The 22,157-nt window shown below is 53.5% G+C and overlaps 1 protein-coding gene across 4 annotated transcripts in view; it reads left to right on the top strand.

Moving 5' to 3' along the window:
- The first annotated feature begins 17,596 nt into the window (after positions 1 to 17,596).
- Positions 17,597 to 22,157, top strand: part of FOXP4 (forkhead box P4) — a 50,699-nt gene continuing 46,138 nt past the window's right edge. For all 4 annotated transcript variants that reach the window (XM_027524297.1, XM_027524301.1, XM_027524299.1 and 1 more), the window contains exon 1: positions 17,597 to 17,683. The gene's annotated coding sequence lies outside the window, so the exon portion shown is untranslated. The remainder of the gene's footprint in view (positions 17,684 to 22,157) is intronic.

A 22,157-nucleotide genomic window follows, 5' to 3' on the forward strand; every position in this document is an offset into this window, starting at 1 on the left:
GTTCTTTTGGGAAAGTCAGATTTTCTCCCGACTGTAAAGCTTCCTTCTCATTGGGGGAGGGGGCTGGGGGGTGCCTCCTGAGCCCACCGAGGATGCTACTGTCTCCAAGCCTCTGGGAAACCACCCATCTCAGAATTCCCAGGACCTTGTCAGCCATGTCGATTCCTGGACACTCTCCACCTTCTGAACTAACACCCAGGGGTGAGGCTGGGCATCAGCGTTGAATTAACTCTCTTGGGATCCTGACACCCAGTAAATTTGAAAACCACCTCTATCACGCTTTTTCTCTTTTTCACTGAGTCCTCACTGTGTGTTCTTATGCTTGTCAGACACCCGTTCAAAAATCTTTGTCTTGGGAATGTGGCCTCTTCTCCCCATAGCCAGGAGATTCCCTGTGGAGCAGTCCCCCAAAACATCCCTGAGGCCAGTAGGTAGGACTGATCCCATGTCATCTGTGTACGTACACACACACACACACACACACACACACACACACACTCGCATGCACACACCAAGTCTGCTGGAGTTGGGGATTCTCAGCCCATCTTCCAAGGAGATCCTGCATTCCTCAGAGGTCAGTACCTTCTGGGGTTCCCCCAACAAGTGGTCTGGGACCACCACCCCCCGCCAATGAGGCTCCATGTCAAATAAGGCATGGGCTCCCTGCCCTGGCAAAAGAGACAGGATGCAAGGGGGCAGGTTGTCTTTAAACTTCCCAAAGCCCTCTCTGCACTGGAGGGTCAGGAAGGAGGACCACTTCCTGCTGCTGCTTCTCTCCCCAGAGCATCTCTCAAAGGATGCCCGCCTTGGTCCTGGGGGAAGAATGGGGAGGCAGCCCACACTCAGACCTCTGACAGCTCACATCCACTACCTTCCAAGCCCCCACAGCCTGGTAAACACTCCCACATGCCTTAGTGTGTCTTAAGTGGACGAGAACTCTTCCCAGGGAGGTGCCCTGGGAGAGGGGAGATGGTGGCTGGGGTGAGTTTGAAGTCCTGGCTCTTCACAACCAGGTGAGCCAGTCGGTCCCTCTAGGTTCCCATTCCTCAATCTCTCTCACCCGGGAAGGAGCCGCTGAAAGTGACGAAGCCTCAGATAGACCGTGGACACGAAAGGGCTAAGTGGACACAGGGCATGGATCTATGATCCGTGTTTTAAAACGTTACTTACTTGGCTGCGCCGAGTGTCGGTTGCGGCGCGTAGGATCCTCAGTTGCGGCGCTTGGACTCTCTGGTTGTGGTGCTTGGGCTCAGCAGTTGCTGCACTCAGGCTTAGCTGCTCCAAGGCAGGTGGGATCTTAGTCCCCAAATCAGGGATCGAACCCACGTCCCCTGCACTGCAAGGCAGATTCTCAACCACTGGACCACCAAGGAAGTCCCTATTATTGATATCTAACAGAAAGGATTCTTGTGTACCCTCCTCCCTAACAGGTGCAGGCTACCTGGGAACCCCCGTCACACCTACTCCTTTCTGGGAGTCCTAGCCTCAAGCTGTGTGGCTCTTAAACCCATCTGTTTGAGGGGTTTCACAGGCAGCTGGGAGGGGCCCCCAACCACCCTACCTCCTTGCAAATCAGTGGAATCAGAAAACCCAGTTCTGAGGCAGCCTTGAGCCATGACGTCGGCCTCGGAGCTGTCGTGGGGGAGGGGGGGAGGGGGGGGGGAGGGGGGGGGAGGGGAGGCACCAGGGGAGGACGACTCTGGGAACCAGATCCCGAAACTCCCATGGGCGTGAGACCAGAAACCCAAACCCCGAGCCCCCCCCCACCCCGCCCCCCAAGCCACCGTCCGGAAAAAATAAACTATTTCCTGCAACCAGCTCCGAAACAAAGTCTGTGAGTGAGCTGTGACACATGTTACACAAATAGAAGCCGCAGAGGGGAAAAGCCTGTTTTCTCTTTCATTATTTATCACTCTCTAACCATCTCCAGCTGGGTGAGTAAACAGGCGCATTGGCCCATAATGAGGAACAGACTGCTGCCTGGGGCTGCTGGAGGGGCACGGGGCTGAGCGTGAGAGCGTGCGTGCGTGTGTCCGTGTGTCTGTCTGCCCCAGAGAGAGAAGAGTGGGAGTCCAAGATGGAGAAGACTTGTTGGGGGGCTCCGGGTCCCAGCCGGCAGGGGGCTCTCCACATGGTGCCCGGCTGCAGCGGGGCAGGGGGACCCCCCCCAACCCTGCCCCGGCTGGCTGCTGCCTCCGGGACCCTGAGGGTTGCTTGGGGATCGAGTGTGCTGGATGGAGGAGGAGTCAGAACCGGAGAGACTGTGTGGGTGGGAGAGGATGTGAGAGGTACAAGCCAAGTGTGGGTCTCAGAGCATGACCCCCGCGGGGTGGCCTCTGAGTGTGGCCCCGGGGTGGGGTGAGGAATGTGTCAGAGGGAGGCCCGGCATGCAGGCGTGTGAAGGAGCAACTGTAAGGGGTGTGTAACACCAGGAGACTGAAGCAGAGTGTGTGTGTGTGTGTGATCCTGGTGGCGTATGTGGGTATGTGTCATCCTGTGACTATGAGAATGTGTGAACATGTGTCTGCGTGACTTTGAGCGTATACATCTGTGTGCCACTGTGGGGATATAATATGTACGTGTGAGATTTTTATGGCCGTAAGGTGTTGTTATGGGTCAAATGTGTCCCCCCCAAAAAAAAAGATATATTGAAGTCCTAACCCCCAGCACCTCAGAATATGACCTTACACTTGGAAACAGGGTCACTGCAGATATAATCCGTTCAGAAAAGGTTACACTGGAGTCGAGTGGTCCCTCATGCAATGACGAGTGTCCTGAAACAGAGGTGTCTGTGTGGAAACACAGAAACCCACGTCTGCGTGACGACGGAAGCAGGCATTGGAGCGAGGCAGCTACAAGCCAAGGGATGCCTGAGGCTGACAGAAACTAGCAAGAATTAGAGAAGGAGCCACCCCTACAGATCTCAGGCAGAACCGTGGTTTTGGATGTCTAGCCTCCAAAACCGTGAGACAATAACAAAATTCTGCTGCTTGCCGTCATCCAGTGTGTGGTACTCTGGGACGGCAGAGCTAGGAAACGAATACAGGTGTGTGTGAATATGGGGTGTAAGCATGGGGGTGTGTATACAAGTGTGGGAAACCATAGGAGTATGTGAGGGGTGTGAGTGTGAGATCCTGGTAGTGAAGATGGGCAGGGTGTGGCCATCTGCCCATGGGAGTGTGTAAATACATGCGTGAGACCAGTGAGCGCCCACACAATCGGTATCCATATATCCTCATGCATATATCCTAGAAAGGACCCCAGCAACCATCCTTCACTTCTGGCTGCCTCTGCCCTCCTGAAGGCCCTTCCCTGGCCGTGGACAGCCCTGCCTGAGGCCAGGTCAGCCCTGGAGGAGGGCTGCCCACAGCCTGCCCCCACCTTGGGGTCATCCCCAAATCAAGGTTTAAACCACACCCTGGCCCGCAGTCACCAGAGCGCTCTTCAGGGACCGATGAGGTCAGGCCCAGAGGCTGGAGGCAAAAAGGTGAGCGGTCAAATTCGTTGCCTGTGTCCCGGGCATTCTTGCCTGCAGCCTAATTTCCCTCTAGCTCAGGACTACCAGGCTGATATCACCTGTCCTCCTTGGGAGACAGACCTAAGCCCAGAGACTCTTGAAACAGAGCTGGGTTCCTGAGAAAACGTGTTGACCATGCCCATCCCAGGAGACTGACCCTTGGATGTCACAGAGTCCGCCAAAGACCTAGCCTCCCAGGACATGTCTAGACTAGCCTGTACTGCTGCTGGCCTAGCCTCTGCCCTCTAACTAGGGCATACCATAACTGTTCAGTTACTCACTCAGCAAAGCACCCGTCCCAAGGCTCACGTCTTAGAATCCTCAAAGGTATCTCAGAGAGGCCTTGCTGGGAAACCTCAGATGAGTCACTTTTCTCTGAGCATCATTTCCCTTCTGTTGAAAGGGTACAACCACCTTTGCCCTGCCTATGTTTTAGGGATGGCATCAGGTTCCTGGGCTCTAGTGGACTTGAACTAGTCTTAAAAGAAATGTCTGATAAAATGTCCTACATCCTGACTGTGAATGGCGAGTCACAAAGGTAGCCCCACACCTGAGGCCCTGTGGCACTGACGTTATCTCCACCATCAACGTGGTTTGCTGTCTCCTTCTCCAGCTTCCCAGGGTCTCTTCCTTTAGCTTGATAATAGTTTGATTTAATTCAGGGGAGGGGTCTGCAAACTTTGGGCCTCAACCAAATCCTGCCTGTTGTTTTTGTTTGTTTTTTTAAATTTTTTGGCCGCACCACGAGGCATGCAGGATCTTAGTCACCTGACCAGGGATCAAACCCACGCCCCTTGCAGTGGAATTGCAGGGTCTTAACCACTGGACCACCAGGGAAGACCCCTGCCTGAGTTTGTGGAGAGTTTGTTCACAGGCCCTGGTCTGTGAGCTAAGAGTCATTTTTATAGATGAACGTTTGCCATTGACCTGATGGTAAGGAGCATTAACTTTGAACTCCAACTAAGCAAAATGTTATCCCACCCCCCCAACCAAAAAAATCCCTTTTGCCTCACTAGCAGGCCATTTATTGCCAGAAATTGTACTCGATTATTATTGTAATTATAATTCCATCCATAAAAATTTTGTGGAAATTTGTTTTCTGTCTTATTACATTGGTCACTACATAATATCCTTGATTTTTGCTTCAGCCCACCAAACCTAAAATATTTACTATCTATCTTTTTATAGAAAAAGTTTTATCATTTCTTCCTCCATTACTGAACTCTGCCATTACAGAAACAAGCTGGCCATAGTTTGCCAACTGCTGAAGTAGAACGCGCTAAGCCCTTGGACATTTTGATTGATTTGGAGAGGAACAAGTAACTTCTGAGACAGGTCTCAACAAGTCAGCATTTGCTTGAACAGTTCACTGCACTGAACTGGGCAGGATGTGAGTCTGAAGTTATGGGACTCCCTCCAAGAACTCTGAGAATGAAGCCCACCCAGGGTAAGGCAGAGTTAGCAATACGGAGACTACCACAGCATCGTTTCTTAAGTCCCTGGATCACACATCATCTGCAGCAAGCCCTACCCCGTGATGCAATTACACAAGTCAATCTATTCCTGTTGTTATTTAAGCCCATTTGCAGTGAATTTTCTGATGCTTGCACCAATGTAAGAACACAAAAGAAGAGTGTCTAATCCAGCTTGGAGCATTCAAGGAAAACTTCTGAGAGAAGGTGTCATCTAAGCTGGGTCTTAGAGTCAGCTATGAAAGCAAGTTAAAAAAAAAAAAAAAGTATTCCAAGCAGAGGGCACAGTCTGAGAGGAAAGAGCACAGCACACACATCACAAGGCCAAAGCAGCAGAGCTGGAAGTGGCCAGGGAAGGAATTGAAGGTTCAAGAGAGATACCCGTGCCTTGTGCACCAGACCAACATGCTTGAAATTGGTTGGCCCTTCAGGAATGGGTCTTGAACAAGACATCGAAAGTTCAGGTTGGCACTGTAGATTGAACTCTTTGACCAGTGTGGAAGAGGAGCTAGAAGGAGGTACAGGGTGGGAATGAGGTTGGAAACGGGAGTCAGTTAGGAGGCTACTGGAACACCCCAAGTAGAATATGATGAGGGCCCAGCCAGTGGCTATAGGGGTGGGGATGGAGCAGAGGGAATGACTCTCAGAAACATTTTGGAAGCCACATCCACAAGACTTGATGACTGGATGTGAAAAGGAAGGGCTAGGGAGAATCAAGGGGTGATTTCTAATAATAGTTTCTAAAGTGACTGAGTGGGTTCTAATGCCACCACGGAGGAGAAGATGCAGAGTTAGGGTATGTCTTTGAATGATAATTTGGGTCTGGGACACGTTGGGAATGCCAGCACTGGAGGCTCCCAGACACTGGGTAGGGGTGGAGAGAAGTCCAAGGCTACTTGGACCAACTCAGATGGTAGTTAAACCCATGAGAGTACACAGGATTGTCCAAGGGGACATGTAGCTTGAGGAGAGCCATGGGTCAGAAGCCTTGAGAGCCCCGAGCATTCAAGGAGATGACGCAAACCCACAAAGGCACATGAAGAGGAGACGTCAAGGAGGAGGGCAGGGTGTGGCCATTCTGCCCATGTCTCTCGGCCCTTACCTCCAAATGAAGAAGGTTGCTTACAGCCAACACCTGCCCTTTGCCTGAGGGTTATTTTTTTTTCCTCTTTCTGGCCATGGAAACACCCTTGGTTCAAGCTCAGGACAATCTCGAAGTGCTGGAGAATTATTGTATCTGGAAGCAGTCTTCCAAAAATGGCAAAGAGGGAGCTGGGGGATAAATACCCCAACTTTCTTGCCTTATCATATGGACAACTAGGAGCATGTCTCAAATGTCTTCGGGGGTTCCCCAGTGGGATCATGCCCCTCTCACTCACAGTACATGCTGACACTCCCGATGTGGGCCTGTCTCCCCAGTGCCCCACTTTTCCACTCCCAACTTGAGCTCGAACTCTTGCATCAGAGTCTGCTTCTAGAACGTAAACTAAGATGAAGGTGTCATGAAACCCAACCAGGTAAAAAATTGCATGATGTTCCGTCCATGAAATTTTGTCTTTGCGGGGCTCAGGTCACCCCCACAAAGTGCCCACCTTCATACTCATGGAAGACACTGGCCAATTTCTCCCTGTGCCTGAAGTTCCCAGAAAGGGACTTTCCAGAGTCTGAGGTTGAGCAAACTCCACTATCAAGACATCTCTTCCCACCTCTCACCACGGTTCCTCCTCTTTACAGGGGCTGCTGCATGTAGGGAAGTCTGATCACAGGCAAAGACTCAGAAAGATTCCTCAGTCCCGAGTCCATTAAGCTTCATATCTCTGGCTCTCTCTTCTTTTCTAGCACTCCAAGTGGCATTCACTTTTTTCCATTCATCCTGTAGGCAGTCTTGTGGGTGTTTGCTTCTCTTTCTGTCCATGATCCAGAAACTGGCTCTGATTCCTGGCCAGGGGCCCACAGGGAAGCAGGGAGGGCTGGGTGACCTGGAAACACTCTCTGTTTCCAGCCAGTGCACAGCCAACCCACCCTGCTCCCCAGGCTTTGGGGGCAGAGCGGCAGGGCCCTCAAGAAGGCATACAGTTGAGCAATAAAGGGGGGGCCAGGATGAATTGAGAGAGTAGCTCTGACATATATAGGCTGCTGCTGCTGCTGCTAAGTCGCTTCAGTCGTGTCTGATTCTGTGCGACCCCATAGACGGCAGCCCACCAGGCTCCCCCATCCCTGGGATTCTCCAGGCAAGAACGCTGGAGTGGGTTGCCATTTCCTTCTCCAATGCATGAAAGTGAAAAGTGAAAGGGAAGTTGCTCAGTCGTGTCCGACTCTGAGCGAACCCATGGACTGCAGCCTACCAGGCTCCTCCTTCTCCGTCCATGCGATTTTCCAGGCAAGAGTACTGGAGTGGGGTGCCATTGCCTTCTCCGAGGGCTCTCCTGGATGGTGTTAAATCCCCAGCACTTCTGGTCTCCCACATACTGGCAAAGAACAGTCCAAAGCCCAGAGGAAGCCCTCAGGCAAAGATAGGCAGGTAGGTAACTGGAAGCCTTAGGGGTATAAGTGGTGAGAACAGGGTGAGGGCACACAGACAGGGCACCCACAGCATCTGCTATATCATCTCAGAGGGCGGTGGGGAGGTGAAATGACGTCACCCATAAAGAACGCATTACACAGTGACTGGTGCACAGTTGGTTCTTCTCTAATGAAGATTCAGCCCCACTCCAGCCTTTGGATGCCTGGCTCCGGGGAATTCCTGCTGCCCAGCAACCATGAGAGAGATCTTGAGGGCTGGAGGGCCAGGGGTCAAGAGCAAAAGAATCTGAAAGAGAGAAAACCAGAAAGAAGAGGGGATGCAGGAGAACTGGAAAGGAGGTGGGCCCTGGAGTCCTGGCCTGGCATGGAGTGGACTCAAACCAGAGTGAGGAAGCCCAGGAAAGTGTGTGAGCCCCACTCCACGGGCCCTGCCAGATGCCACACACAATCAGTGACTTAACGAAGATGCTCTTGGGACTTCCCCGGCAGTCCAGGAGCTAAGGTTCCACCCTCCCAATGCAGGGGGCTCCAGTGGCTAAGACTGTGCACTCCCAATGCAGGGGGGCCAGGTTCGATCCCTGGTCAGGGAATTAGATCCCACATAATGTAATTAAGAGTTTGCACGCCGCAACTAAAGATCCGGCACGCCGCAATGAAGATGGAAGATCCTGAGTGCCGCAACTAGGACCCAGGGCAACCAAGGACATACATAAATAAGACTGTCACTTCTTCCCTTTAACCCACCCTACATCGATTGCCTCTGCCATTTGGGGAACTGCTTTCTCTTTACAAACAAACAAAATAAAATTCAACACTAGGACTACTGTGAGGATCAGCGATACATAAGAAAAGTGCCTGGTAAACAGACACTCAGTAGGTCATGGCTATTTCCAGTGTGAGGTCACCTTGGTTTTGACTTTCCTCCTTCACATCCCACCTCACCCTCCAGTGCCAGTGACCGAGACCCCAAACCCCAGGCCCTCCAGTTTCCTCAGGGAAAGAATGTTTCCCTTTCCGAGTACAGAGTTCTGAAGGCATCTCCAACAGTGGACATGCAGAAAGGGCGCAGCAAGCGGTGATGGAAAGAGCGGGAGGCGCACGGAGGCAGGGACAGCCCTGAGGGAGTGAGGATGCCGTCTCTTGTCCCATTTTCAAAATTTTACTTGTTTTATTTTTGGCTGTGCTGGGTCTTCGTTGCTGTGTGCGGGCTTTCTCCAGTGGCAGAGAGTAGGGGCTACGCTCTAGTTGCAGTGTGCAGGCTTCTCACCACAGTGGCTTCTCTCGTTTCGGAGCACAGACTCCAGAGCGTGGGCTCAGTAGCGGTGCATGGGCTTAGTTACCCCTCGGCACGTGGGATCCTCCTGGACCAGGGATCGAACCCCTGTCCCCTGCATTGGCAGGCAGACTCTTAACCACTGGACCACCAGGGAAGTCCTATCATGTCCCATTTTTAATCCAAGTCCTCACCTCGACCCCCAGCTCTTTCCCTCCAATCACTGAAGACACAGGAACTGCATGGGTTCTACAGCTCCTTGGCTATTACCTGCAGCGCATCGACTTGCCCTGAGGTGTCAGACTATTAAAAAAAAAAAAACTATCAAATAATAATCAAACCAAATCAACAAGCGTTTACTGTGCAAAACACACTAGGCTGGGCGTAAGAGGAAATCCCAAAATGACTAAAATCGTGGGCTCTGACCTCAGTTTATTATCTAGTTAGAGAGATGAGGCATACTTGGTTAAACAGTGAAGGAAGAAAACAATGTATTAGAAGTTACTTGGTGCTTATGAAATAATAATTATCCAACAACACATTGTAACATCAACACAAGCAGCTAAGGAGGAGTGGGAAAGAGATGGAAGTGGGCTGGGGTGATCAAGAGAGACTGAACATGGCTTTGATCTACAGGAAGCCTCCACAGGGAACCCTACAGGTGTTACACTCTCTCGCCATCTCTGCCAGACCATGTTTCTCCCTTTTCTGGAGTTGAAGGAACTGAGATTAAGCCCTGCTGCTTCAGGATTTCAGGCTAGAAAGTGACAGAATTTGGATTTAAGTCTGTGGGATTTTCTTTCCTTCTTCTTTAATATTTTAATTATTTGGTTGTGCTGGGTCTTCGCTGCGGCACACAGGATCTGCGCTCTTTAGTTCTGGCATTCGAACTCTTAGTTGTGGCATGTGGGATCTAGTTCCCTGACCAAGGATTGAACCCCGGGGACCCCTGCATTGGAAGCCTGGAGTCTTAGCCACCATCAGAGAAGTCCCAATCAGAAGCATCTTTCTGAGGAAGGAAGAAGTGGGGTAGCTCTCGAAGGATGAACAGCAGGAAAAGAGAAGGGATTCTCATCTATGCACTCCTCCCTGGCCTTTCTTTGTCTCTGGGGCATTCCCCACCACCCGTGCCTTGGGGAATGGCTGGGTGTGGTGCGTGGACAGAGGAAGTGCGCTAGGTCTGCTTTCTAGGCCCATCCCTACCTATGTCCTGCTCTCTCTCTTTCTGTGAAAATCCCTCCATGGGATTGGGGCGGGGTGGGGGTCGTCTCATTTCACCCAAAGACACTGTGTTCTAACTGATGGAAAAATTGTCCACTGCATGTCAGGTTATTGTTCATTTCTCATTCCTTAATGAATGATTTTCCACCAAGGAGCACAGAGTCCCCTTCCCACCACCCCATGGACAAGGCCTGCATCTCTGAGAGCCTAAAAGTGAGCCCCGCAAACATCTCCCAGGGCCCAGCACTGGGCCAGTCTGCTACCAAGCGGGGCAACCTGGCCCACCCCTAGGCCTGGGTGCCTTCCCCTCCTCCACAGTCCCCTGGAACAGCTTCCCACACTGCATGGTCCTCTACTCAGGGCAATATGGTAAACTGATAAGCCTCCCCCACCCCAGGGTAGGAGCCCCCCTTAATAAGGGGGAGAGTCTGGAGAGTGCCTTGGAGGTTCCTGGCACAGTTCATTAAGATATCAACCCTTAATGAAATATTTCTTTGTTTAAATCGTCATTTATCTTGGGGAACAGGGGCCTTTGTGGCAAAGAAAGAGGCTAGCCCCTTCCATCCCTCCCCCACCTCCACCCAGCACAGACCCTGGGTCTTTCTGAGTCAGAAAGATTGGGAAGCAGGGTGGGGAGGGACAGCTGGGAGATGGGGAGGGGAGAAGACTCCAGAGTGAGTGGAGGAAGCACAGAGAGAAAGAAGGTCAACTTGACTGAGCAGGAGGCAAACAAGGAGAGAGGCAGAAGGCCCTGGTTGGGGGGAGGGGGTGGCATAGGGGCGAGATGGGACACTGCTCAAAGCCCACTGCAGTGTGGCCACAACAGCCAAACAACCCAACTGTCACTGGGAGGATGGGTAAAGAAACGGGAGCCCACAGATGTGACAGAACAATCTTCATCAGTCTTTCCAATTAATGACGCAGAGATGCACATAGCAAACCTGAATTAACCTCAGCAACATGAAATTTAGTAAAGAATACCACCACCACCAAATAGGAAAAGCAAGGAGCGGAAGGATACATTTTATTTAACATCTTAAGACACCAAAGCCACACTAAATGACTAAGGGTATATATAAAACTTACTTTGGAAGACTACCTCCTAGCTTCTGGAAACTGGCTACCTCTGGCAAAGGAAGGATGGAGAAAGGGAAGAAGGGATATGGAAGAATCTCAGTTTTATCAGTAACAATTAGTAGGCTATTTTTTTTTTAAGCATAATGACACACAAACCGTAAGTGCACACCAGCTCAGTTGTCATAAAGTGAGCACACCCCTGTAACCAAATCCCAAATTCAAAAAACACAAAGTATTCCCAATCCCCCAGGAATCCCAAGTTATTCCCCCACCTAGAGCTGCCACTCTCCTGAGTTCTATCTTGTCAATTTCGTTAGATTGATTTTTGAATTTCAGATAAGTAGAATTTCTCTCTGTGACTGGCCTTTTTTTTTTTTTTTCACTCCAGGTCTTTTAGATTCTTTACACCCATCATGTCATGAACTCACAGGGGATGGGCTCCAACAGTTCAGGCTTCTTTCCATTGGTTTTCATGAAGTGTGCTTCTCTGGGTGGAGCAGGCTGGCGATTCATTTGAACCTAAGTATCTTTCTCTTTAGCTTCCTTCTTTTTTCTTTTTTTTTTGGTGGGGGGGGGGGAGGGGCGTTTATTGATTTTTTTTTTCACTGCACTGGGTCTTTGTTGCTGCACGAGAGCTTTCTCTAGTTGCGATGAGTGGGAGCTACCCTCTCTTGTCGTGGTGTGCGGGCCCTAGGCTCAAGGGTTTCATAGTCCTGGCACCCAGGCTTACTTGCTCTGTGGCATGTGGCATCTTCCCGGGCCACAGATTGAACCCATCCCCCCTGCATTGGTAGGTGGATTCTTAACCACTGGACCACCAGGGAAGTCCTTCCTTCTTTTTCCTGATCATTTTCTTTCACAAGTTTCAGGAAGCTATCTTGGCTCTTAGAGTGCTTAATATGTTCTAGGCGTGCGTGTGTGCTAAGTCACTTCCGTGGAGTCTGACTCTTTGCAACTCCATGGACGATAGCCCGCCAGGTTCCTCTGTCCTTGGGATTCTCCAGGCAAGAGTGGGTTGCTATGCCTGCCTCCAGGGGATCTTTCCACCCCAGGAATTGAACCCACATCTCTTAGGACTCCTGTACTGGCAGGTGGGTTCTTTACCACAAGCATCACCTGGGAAGCCCCAATATACTCTATACGCACATTAATTCTCTTGACAAGAATCTTGCCCTTAAGTTGTTTACAAGGATGCCAAGAGCATGCTGGGTAACATGGTAGACTCTTCCAGTTTTGTTATGGTACCATTTGGGAGGCGTTCCTTTTTGAACAGTGTCCATTCCCTTGATATCTACAATATCACCTTTTTTGTAGATTCCCATGAATGTGGTCAAAGGACTGACTCCATGTTTTCTGAAAGGCCTAGAGAGAAAGGGGTGGGTGCCCCTCTCCTTCCCTTTGTGTTGGACATTTTGGTGAATTACTGGAAGATCGGAGTTCCAGCCAAAGGCGTGACTGATTCTTGTGCTCAACATTGTTTGTGAGACATCCCCTCATTGCTGGGTGTGCCTATTGCTTGTTCATTCTCATTACCAAGTGCTAGCCCATGCATGAGAATATCAGCACTTATTCACCCATTCCACTGCTAATGGCTATCGTGAATGGCACTCTTCTCCCGCTCAACCATTTTAGTATCTGTCTTTTGCTGAACGCATTATGCATTTCTATAGGTGTATACTCAGCTGTTGAGCCACTACATTATGTTGGTAATGTTTTATTCCTTAATTAACTAAAAACCAGTTTGGGTTGTTATTGTTCTTATGCTGTGTGGATCTTTGTTCCCCAACCAGGGATTAAACCCCAGGCCCACAGCAGTGAAAGTGTCTAGTCTTAACCACTGGACTACCAGGGAATTCCCTTAAAAAAAAAAAAAAAAGGTTTTGAAGGGGGAAAAGAAGTAAGATTCAAGCAATCAGATGAATGGAAACATAAAATATCTGAGTCTAGATGTGTGGGGACTGTGGGAATAGAGGGCACCCCCACCCCCAATGTCGGGCCTGGTACTAAGAACATACCCACTGACCCACTTCATTTGGTTCCATCACTTCATGGCAAATAGATGGGGAAACAGCGGAAACAGTGACAGACTTTATCTTTGGGGGCTCCAAAATCACTGCAGATGGTGACTGCAGCCATGAAATTAAAAGACGCTTGTTCCTTGGAAGAAAAGTTATGACCAACCTAGACAGCATATTAAAAAGCAGAGACATTACTTTGCCAACAAAGGTCCATCTAGTCAAAGCTATGGTTTTTCCAGTAGTCATGTATGGATGTGAGAGCTGGACTATAAAGAAAGCTGAGCACCAAAGAATTGATGCTTTTGAACTGTGGTATTGGAGAAGACTCTTGAGAGAGTCCCTTGGACTACAAGGAGATCAAACCAGTCCATCCTAAAGGAAATCAGTCCTGAATATTCATTGGAAGGACTGATACTGAAGCTGAAACTCCAACACTTCGGCCACCTGATGCAAAGAACTGACTCATTGGAAAAGACCCTGATGCTTGGAAAGATTGAAGGCAGGAGGAAAAGAGGATGACAGAGGATGAGATGGTTGGATGGCATCACCAACTCAACGGACATGAGTTTGAGTAAACTCTGGGAGTTGGCGATGGACAGGGAGGCCTAGCATGCTGCAGTCCATGGGGTCACAAAGAGCTGGACATGACTGAACCCACTTCATCCCCAGAACAGGGAGGTAGCTGACCCTGGGAAAGGGCACCTCTTCAGGGCATGAAGACCTGAGAGTGAATCCTCGCTGCACCACCTTCTAGGTCTGTGACCTGGGGTAAGTTGCCTGACTTCTCTGAGCTTGAGTAGTAGTAGTGTAATGTGTGTGTTCAGTCGTGTCCGACTCTTTGCGACCCTGTGGACTGTAGCCCACCAGGCTCTTCTGTCCATGGGATTTTCCTAGCAGGAATACTGGAGTGATTGCCATTTCCTCCTCCAGGGGATCTTCCCAACCCAGGGATCGAACCTGTGTCTCTTGCATCTCCTGCATTGGCAGGGTGTTTTTTTACCTCTTTGCCACCTGGGAGCCCCTACACTTGAGTGCCTCACTGTAAAATGAGAAGAGCCACTTTGCCCGGGGTGATGCAGCTGAACAGCATGTGAATCAAGTGCCTGGCACACAGCAGGCACTTACAAGTATCAACTGCAGACGTACATATGATCTACGATTTTGTGAAGTCAGTATTCTCGTTTTTAGGTGAGGAAACTGGGGCTCACAAAACAGAAAGTGAGTGTTTATGGAAAATATGTGATGAATAGGCACAGAGCTAGATGCTTTGCCCAGGCTTTTTCATGCTACCCTCCAAACCCCAGGAGGCATTCTCCAAAGGTCATGGATGAGGAAACTGTGGCTCTATCCTGTAACTTGCCCGGATCACACAGCTGGTAAGTGACAGATGCTGAAGTTCAACCCTAGGCTGCCTCACTCCAGCCTCTGTGCTCTTAATCATGGCCTCCCTAGTAGGGCCAGGCCATGGGCCCTTGTTCTTGTCACATCATAGGCCCTGACCCTGGGACCCTTTGAAGAAACAAAGATAGACGGAAAGAGGAGCCTCCTACCTAATCACAGTTGCTTCTGCTTAGGAGCCAAGGGCTACTCTTTGGAAACTTTTTCTGGAGCCCCTGCATCCAGAAAGAAAGGCTTTGGGCCGGCTGTTTTAATTTGGGGGTGTGTGTTTTGTATATGTCTTCAGTAAGACCTTGTTTCCTAATTAAAGTGCCCTTTAGGTGAGGACCACACAGGATATTTTTCCTCCCTTGGGCCCCCCACTGTGACTCACGGGGTGGGGGGGGGGGTGGGGGGGGTGGGGGGGGGTGGGGGTGGGGGGTGGGGTGGGGGGGTGGGGGGTGGGGGGGGTGGGGGGGTGGGGGGGTGGGGGGGGGGGGGGTGGATGCTGGGAACTGAACTGACCTGAAGATAATGGTAAACTGAAAACCATTTCTTAGGGAAATCCCTTTAGCCAAGTGAATCCACGTATGAGGTGTGGAGGGCTGCTGCAAGAAGGTGATGGGAAAGGACGCAGTGGGCCAGAGAGCCAGACAGAAAACAGCTGGAGAAACCCACTGGATGTTACCTCATTCCTTCTTCTGTATTGAAAGTCCTTAGTTTCACCCCACCTGAAATCTCTGCAGGAGAAGGAGGGAGGAGGGAAGGAGGCCCGAGGGGCATGATCATCATCCAGCTGGGCTTACATAGGACCTGTCAACTCCAGGTCAGGCTCAGGCCCGTCCACATGCTCTGACTCCCACCAGAGCTGACCCTCCACAGAAAATAAATAGAATCACACCACCAAAGACTTCCTTCCTCCTACACTGTACTACTCAGGTAACCCACAGGCAGGCAGTGCTGTTTCAAAGGCCTCACTGAAGTAGTTCTGGTTGGAATCCTGCTTCATCCCTTACCAGCCAGGTAAGCGTGGACAGGTGAACTTAACTTTTTTGTAAAATGGAGGTCACAGGACTATCTACTTATAGGGTTATGGCAAAGATGAAATGAGTCCTATGCCTGGCATGTGGTACAACTCAAATGTTAGCTGTGGTTATTTTATTCTTAATGCTTCTGTTATTGCTACGCTGGAAAGGACCTGTGGTATCCACATACAAGGCGCTCAGGGTCCTCCTCCCAGCGATTTCCCAGCTAGCTATCTGAAAAGCTCCAACAGAACCTGAATATGCCTGTCACACCTGCCCCATGCAGAGCAGATACATAGGAGCTGGACCTGCACAGGCAGCACACACAGGACAGCTCCACCTGGTCATCTGCACCCGCAGAAAAGGGACGGAGTAAAGCGAGGAGAACCCAAGAGGAAATCTCTTTTTCTTCCAAGTCCCCTTGGAAAGGCTTCTCTTCCAAGAAATCCTCTCTCCCCAGGCCACAGCCCCGGCATCCCCGAGGCACCAGAAGCTCCCAATCCACCGGAGCATCCCGTGTCTGCCCGTCTCCACCTGCCTCGAGGGATTTGGGCGAGAAGAGCCTTCTAGGGCCACAGCCTTCCTAGCCTCCTCTCACAGCCGGGCCCTCCCTTGGTCACGGCCAGTTCGTGACAAGCTCTGAGGTGTTCCTCACCTCTCGTCACTGCAACACACAGAGCCAGATCGGAGATGTTTTGGGGTTAGAAGGCGGAGAGAGAATTTATTCAGATTTCCACGAGTCTCTGCGCGTGGGGCGCCTGCTACCAGCACAGCCCTCCCCCTTGGATCTGGGCCTTTCCTCATCCGGACTTCCCCCTCCCAACCCAAAGACACACCTTGGCTCCAGCCACAATCCCTCGGTTCCTCCTCGCGCACTTCCCCGCCCTCAGGCAAAAGACGTTGAGTTTTGTTTACAATCTAATTTGTCCGGATAATTGCTTTTACTTTGCACTCCGCTCTGCCCGCGCGGATCCGGCTTTGGGCCCCTTTTTCACTGGTTCGTAGAGCACTTTATGGGAAATTCCCCTTCCGGAGAGGGAGGCGGCGCGCGCCCGGGGTGACCGTTTCACAAAGCCCAGAGGAGTCTCCCCGCCACCACCACCCTGTCTCCCCGCCACCACCACCCTACCCAGCTTCAGAAGCACACGCCCCCCAGCCCTACGCAGCGGGGCGCAGAAGGGAGGGGAGGAAGGACACCCGCTCCAGACCCTGGCTCCCCCCCCCGCCCCCGGCCACTCCCTGCGCCGGGCACAGCCCGCCGGGAACCAATGAACCGTGTGGGAGCAAGGGCTTGGCCGTCCCTCCAGACTCCAGAGAAAGGCTGGGGTTTGCGAAGCGCGCCTTGGGATTCGCAAAGCCAGAGTGAATCCCTGGGGTCCCTCCATTCCCCCCACCCCCACCGCCTTTTTACAGATTCGCAGCCCTATGTCTTCCCCACTTTTTCTTCCTCTAAAGTTTGGTCCACGTGGTCTCCTTTCGCTCGCCGCCGGCTGCGGGGCCGGGTGAAAGTTGCTGCACCTGCTTTAGGCGAATTATGGTAGCGCTAGAAGTTGGTCTGCCCTCCCTCCGCCGCGCGCCGGCTCCCTCCTCCCTGGCTCTCGGCGCGCTCCCTCCTTCCCCGCCTCCCCCGCCCCCTCCCGCCCCGCCCGCGTGCCGCCCGCTCGCAGCCACTCGCTGCCCGGGCTCAGTCGCAGCCCCTCGGAGTCGGGAGCCGGCCGCCCCTACGGACCGGAGCGTGCGGCCGGCGGCCGGGACGGAGCGCCCCCCACCCCCCGCCCAGCCCGCGAAGAGGGCGCGGCGCAGGCGGCGGCGGCGGCGCGGCGGGGAGGAGCCCGGGCCGGAACCAGGGCTGGGCCGGGGGCGGGGACGCCGGGGTCCCGGAGCCCCGGCGGCGAAGCGAGAGGACTAGCGTCGCGGGAGGACCGAGAAGGAGGAGCAGAGCCGAAGCAAGCCGAGCCGCCCCCAAAGTGCGATGCCCCGGCGAGGCTAGGGCGCGCGGCGGGCGGCCGGCCGGCGCGGCGCGGAGGGAGGGCGCCCGGGAGCTGCGCGGCGCCGGGCGGCGCGGAGGGGCAGCCCCAGCAGGCGGCGGCGGCGGCGGGCCCGGGCGGCGACCCGAGCGAGCCCCATGCCCCGCGCGGGCTGACGGGCCGGAGCCCGCACGGAGCGGCCGGGCCGGACAGGTAAGGTGGCCGGCCGAGCCCGGGGACGCGGGTGGGGGCTGGGCCGGCGACCAGCCCAACTCCCTCGCTCGCGCACTCTCTCGCCCGCTCACTGGCTCACTTTGTGTTTGCAAACTGCCCGCCGGAGACGCGCCGGGCGCCGGGAGGAGCCGGGCCCAGGCCGGCGCACTTTGTTCCAGCCGGGGCCGGCTGCGGCGCCCTGACCCCGCGGGGCCGCGACACCCAGCCCCCGGCTCAGGCCCCCGCGGCTGGGAGCTGCCTGGGGAACAGGTGGGGTCTACGGCGCGGCGGCGGGGGGTGGGCAGCGGAGGTCGGCCGGGGTGGGGGTGGGGGGCTGGAGAGGCTATTAAGGCCCGCCATCCCCCCGAGAATCTAGGACCGGCCCCCTCCCGGCCTACCCGCGGGAAATGGGGTGTCTGGGGGAGCGACCACCGCACCACTCCCCTCCACTCCCCGAGTAAAACAAAGAGTACCTCCCGGCCTAGACTTTGCTGAGCCGGGGAGGGAAGTAGTGAAGTGGGGTCCCCCAACCCCAGTCTGTCTAGAACTCCCCAAGACGCGCCGGAGGCAGACAAATAGGGACGGGGGAGACCGCAGCCCAACTCGCCGCGCTTTGGATGAGGAGGGGACTCGGTTTGCTGGGGTCGCATCTCGGAGGTTCCGGGGCCAGTGGTCTCCTTTCCTTCATCCCTGGGTCGGCTGGGTCATACGAGAGGAAAACTTCTTGGGGACTTGAGAGCGTCTAGAAACGGCCTCCTGTGATTTTGTGCGCCGGTGCTGGAGGGTGGGGGGCTGACCCTGTGGGTATCTTTATTCGCCCCATTTGGAGAGAGCCCCGCCTCACCATACAGGGGAAGAGAGAAGGCGGCAGCAGGGTTCGGAGGTCGCCTGGGAAGAGTGTCCCGGGATAACCAAGTAGGACCCCCCTCCTCAGACCCAGAACTGTGGCATCTTCCCAGACAGGCCCCCCGCAAACACTTCTCCCCGAGCGGCGGTCACCCCGGCAGCGCTCCAGCCTTGCGCTCCCCATCAACGAACGCCTAACTAACTTGAGCTGAGCCTGGCTAGAACCCGAGGCGCTAGAAAGCGGGGCGCCTTGAGCTGCCAGGGGTCCTGGCCTCCCCGGCAAAGGACCGTGTGCTTTCGCGGGAGGCGGATTCTGAGTCAGAGGCCCTAACGGCTGCGGATTCCTTCTCTCCAATTGGGGCGACCTCGTGAACACTTGGGCGTCCCACCCGGACTCTCTTGGCTAGGAGAAGAGGATATGGGAACGCCGAGACCCTGAGCCCATATAGAACCCCCGGCTCAGCCCTGTGCATCGCCGGCTTCTCTTGCCAACTCCCGCCCCGCTGATATCCTCGCTCCCTCGGTGCCTGGGTTTAAGCCGTCTGGAGATCTCCCGCGTGTCTTGCATCCTTGGGCCGGGTCTCCCTGCTGTTTGACCTCAGAGACCGGAGCAGGGGTTGGAGGTGAGGTGCCCCAGGAGAAAACCCGAGTCTGAAGCTGTCATCCCAGTGGTTGCTGAGAAAAGCCTAGGAGCATTTTGGCCAATGCGGGTTTTCACTTGAATTTGAGCATCTTCATCCGGCGTTAAAGCACGTGCCTGGACTGTCCCAAAGCCAACTGTGTTGGGTCTAGGATTGAGGGGTTGAGGAGCACCGTTTGAGAGGCACCTAGGGTTGGAGCTGGAGGCTCGCCTGGGTGCCCCCTTCTCCCACCCAGAAGGAAGGAGCTGTGGGATCATGTATACAGTCTGTAGCCGAGGGAGAGTCTGACCAGTGCCATTGTAGAACACAGCGGGTAATAGAGACCTCGACACCAAGGATTTGAACCCAGAAATTCACTTTTTGTGGGAACCTGGGACTGAACGCTACTGGCACTGGGCATTTCAAGCTGATGAGCTTCCTAGTAAGCCAGTGGGTGGGGCAGGGGTGAGAGGAAGGGGCAAAGGCCCAATAAGCTTGCCAGGCCCCAGCTGCTTTAAGGAGAGCCACCCCCCTCAGACAGCCCCTGCCTCAGCCAACCCTGCCCAACCTGGCAGAAAACTGCTGCAGGGGAAGGGAAATCTGCAGGCTTGTTTTGTTTTTGTTTTAACTTGAGAAACTTTGTTTTGCCTGGGTTCTGGGCTCTTTGTCACCTGGCAGGTAGGAGGGAGGCCCCTGGGACTGTGCTGTGGGCACCTGGACAGTCTGCCCGCTCCGGCACCCTTAGATCTGAGCCTCTCAGAAGCATGACTGTCTCCTGAGCTCCCCATCTGGTGTCACTCCCACTGTCATCAGTGGGGCACAGTGGCATCAGGTGGCAGTGGCTGTGCTCCCCGCCCCCCAACTTGGGACTCCTGTAAGATCTGAATCTCTCCTGGGTCCCCCCTCACTACCTTACCCCTCCCCAATCCTAACCTTGGCTCTACGCTGGGGGAGACCATGGGAACCTTTTCTTCTGGCACTAAGGGCTAGATTGCTGGGTGGGGTTTTCCTCTCCCTCTCCCGGTCCTGGGCAGGTTTTGCAGGACTTAGGGAGCTGGTGAACCCCTGAGTCTTGGGGAGAGAAAGTCATGACACCAGTGTGGGGGAGTGCGGGGGTGGGGTGGGGGGCTAGTGTGGCCCAACTTGCAAAAGGACCTATCTCTGTCCCTTCTCACACCTGGACACCCCTACCCAACCCCCTTTCCTCTGCCTTTGACCAGAAACTTCCTTTCTGGCTGCTGGCAGGTAGGTCCCTTCTTGCCAGGAATGTGCATATCCTGCTGGGCCCCTACTCCAAACACACCTCTTCCTTAGGGGCTGGAAAGTTGGGGGAGTGGTGGGAGGGTCCTTTAATCAATTAATCCCCCAAGAGTTTGCTGAGCCCCTACACTGTCTGGGCAGCTCCCAGACTGGGCATTGGAGTGCCCACGCTGTGAGGGCTGGGGTCTGCACATTGTCAGGGTAGGAAAGGCAGATGAGACATTAGAGAGAGGAGGGTGGTGCAAGGGTGTCTTTGTCAGAAGAGAAGTATGAGGTGCAAGGAGGGGAAGGGTCATCTCCCTGAGAAGGCTTCCCTGATCTGCCACGCCTGGCATGGCTGCACCCTTCTTCTCTACCTCTAATCCTTTGCTGCCCCACTGCCCTGGTGGCTTTCCCGTCTCTCCAGCTGAAATGCAAACCCCTCCAGCCCAGCTCAAGCAGGTACAGTGCCTTTGCTTTTCTAATACCCCAAACTGTGTATTCTTGCCTGGAGAATCCCAGAGACAGGAGCCTGGTGGGCTGCCATCTATGGGGTCGAACAAAGTCGCACACGACTCAAGTGACTTAGCAACATCAGCAGTGCAAAGTAATACTTTCTTCCATCCAAGGAGCTCTGGCACAGTTTCCTTCAAAAGCTCCCAGCTTCCCAGACCAGGGCAGGACGGGCACTGTTTTTGACTGGATGCTGAGGCTCCAGTGGCTGCAGTGGCTTCCTATGACTTGGTGCCAGGACTCTGGAACTCAGGGCAAGGAACTCGGGCCTTCCCAGGGCAGAACATGGGTCACAGGGGAAAAGGCTTTGGAACCTGCCAGTGGTGATGAGACTCTGGAGAACTTAATTAAGCTCTTCGAACCGCAGTTTTCTTAAACATAAAGTAGGTCAGTGATAGCAGTTGAGAGCATGTTTGCCAGTGGGATGGAAGAGCAAGTGTAAAGTACCTAGAACGGTGCCTGGCACACCGTAGTACTGACCAAGGGGTAGCTTTTATTAGATTCTCAGCACTGCCAGGCCACGTGCTGGACTGGAAATTAATCTCCATTTTAAGGGTTAGGAAAATAAAGCCTAGAGAGAAGAAACAGCTTGTCTGAGGTCACATAGTTAGTTAGTGGTGGGGCTCCTAGAACTCCCACCAGTGTAACTGGTAGGGCTTGAGCCTCTGCTATGGGGAAGGGAGAAAGAGGATGGGAGGGCCTGCCACTTCCCCTCCCTCTTTCATGGGCTCAGGCCTGGGTGCCCCTCAGTCCTCCAGCGAGAAGGCTGGATTTCCCCTTCCTGTCTTCCTTTTAAGGGAGGATCTGGGCTCAGGACTTGGGATCTCTCAGCTGCACAAGACCCTGGAAGGTCCACCTCCCCCCAGCATCCTAAGGTGCTCATGGACACAAAAGTGGGAGGGATAATACTCTAGAACACAGAGGAGGAAAAATGGTACCATCTTTCTCTAAAAAAGGGAGACTCCTATGGTTTGGAACCCTGGCTCACACAGTCTTATGGAAGATAGATTTGGCTGGCAGTCTCAAATCAATCTGGGACCCACCTCTGGATGGATCACCGTGGAGAAGCAAAAAGCTCCTTCCCTTGAGGGTGAAGTCACTGTCTTTTTCAGTGTTGCCTTCCTGGATTCTCCATGGAAATGCGTACCTTCACCCACGGCCAGTGCTGCCCTGTTGGGGGGCACAGGAACCCTCTATTCCAACACCCCCCATACCCAGGCTTGCAGATACAGTTGGCTTGTGAAGTAGCATTCAGG

Source organism: Bos indicus x Bos taurus, chromosome 23, assembly GCF_003369695.1.
Source record: "Bos indicus x Bos taurus breed Angus x Brahman F1 hybrid chromosome 23, Bos_hybrid_MaternalHap_v2.0, whole genome shotgun sequence".
NCBI classification, from domain to species: Eukaryota; Metazoa; Chordata; class Mammalia; order Artiodactyla; family Bovidae; genus Bos; species Bos indicus x Bos taurus.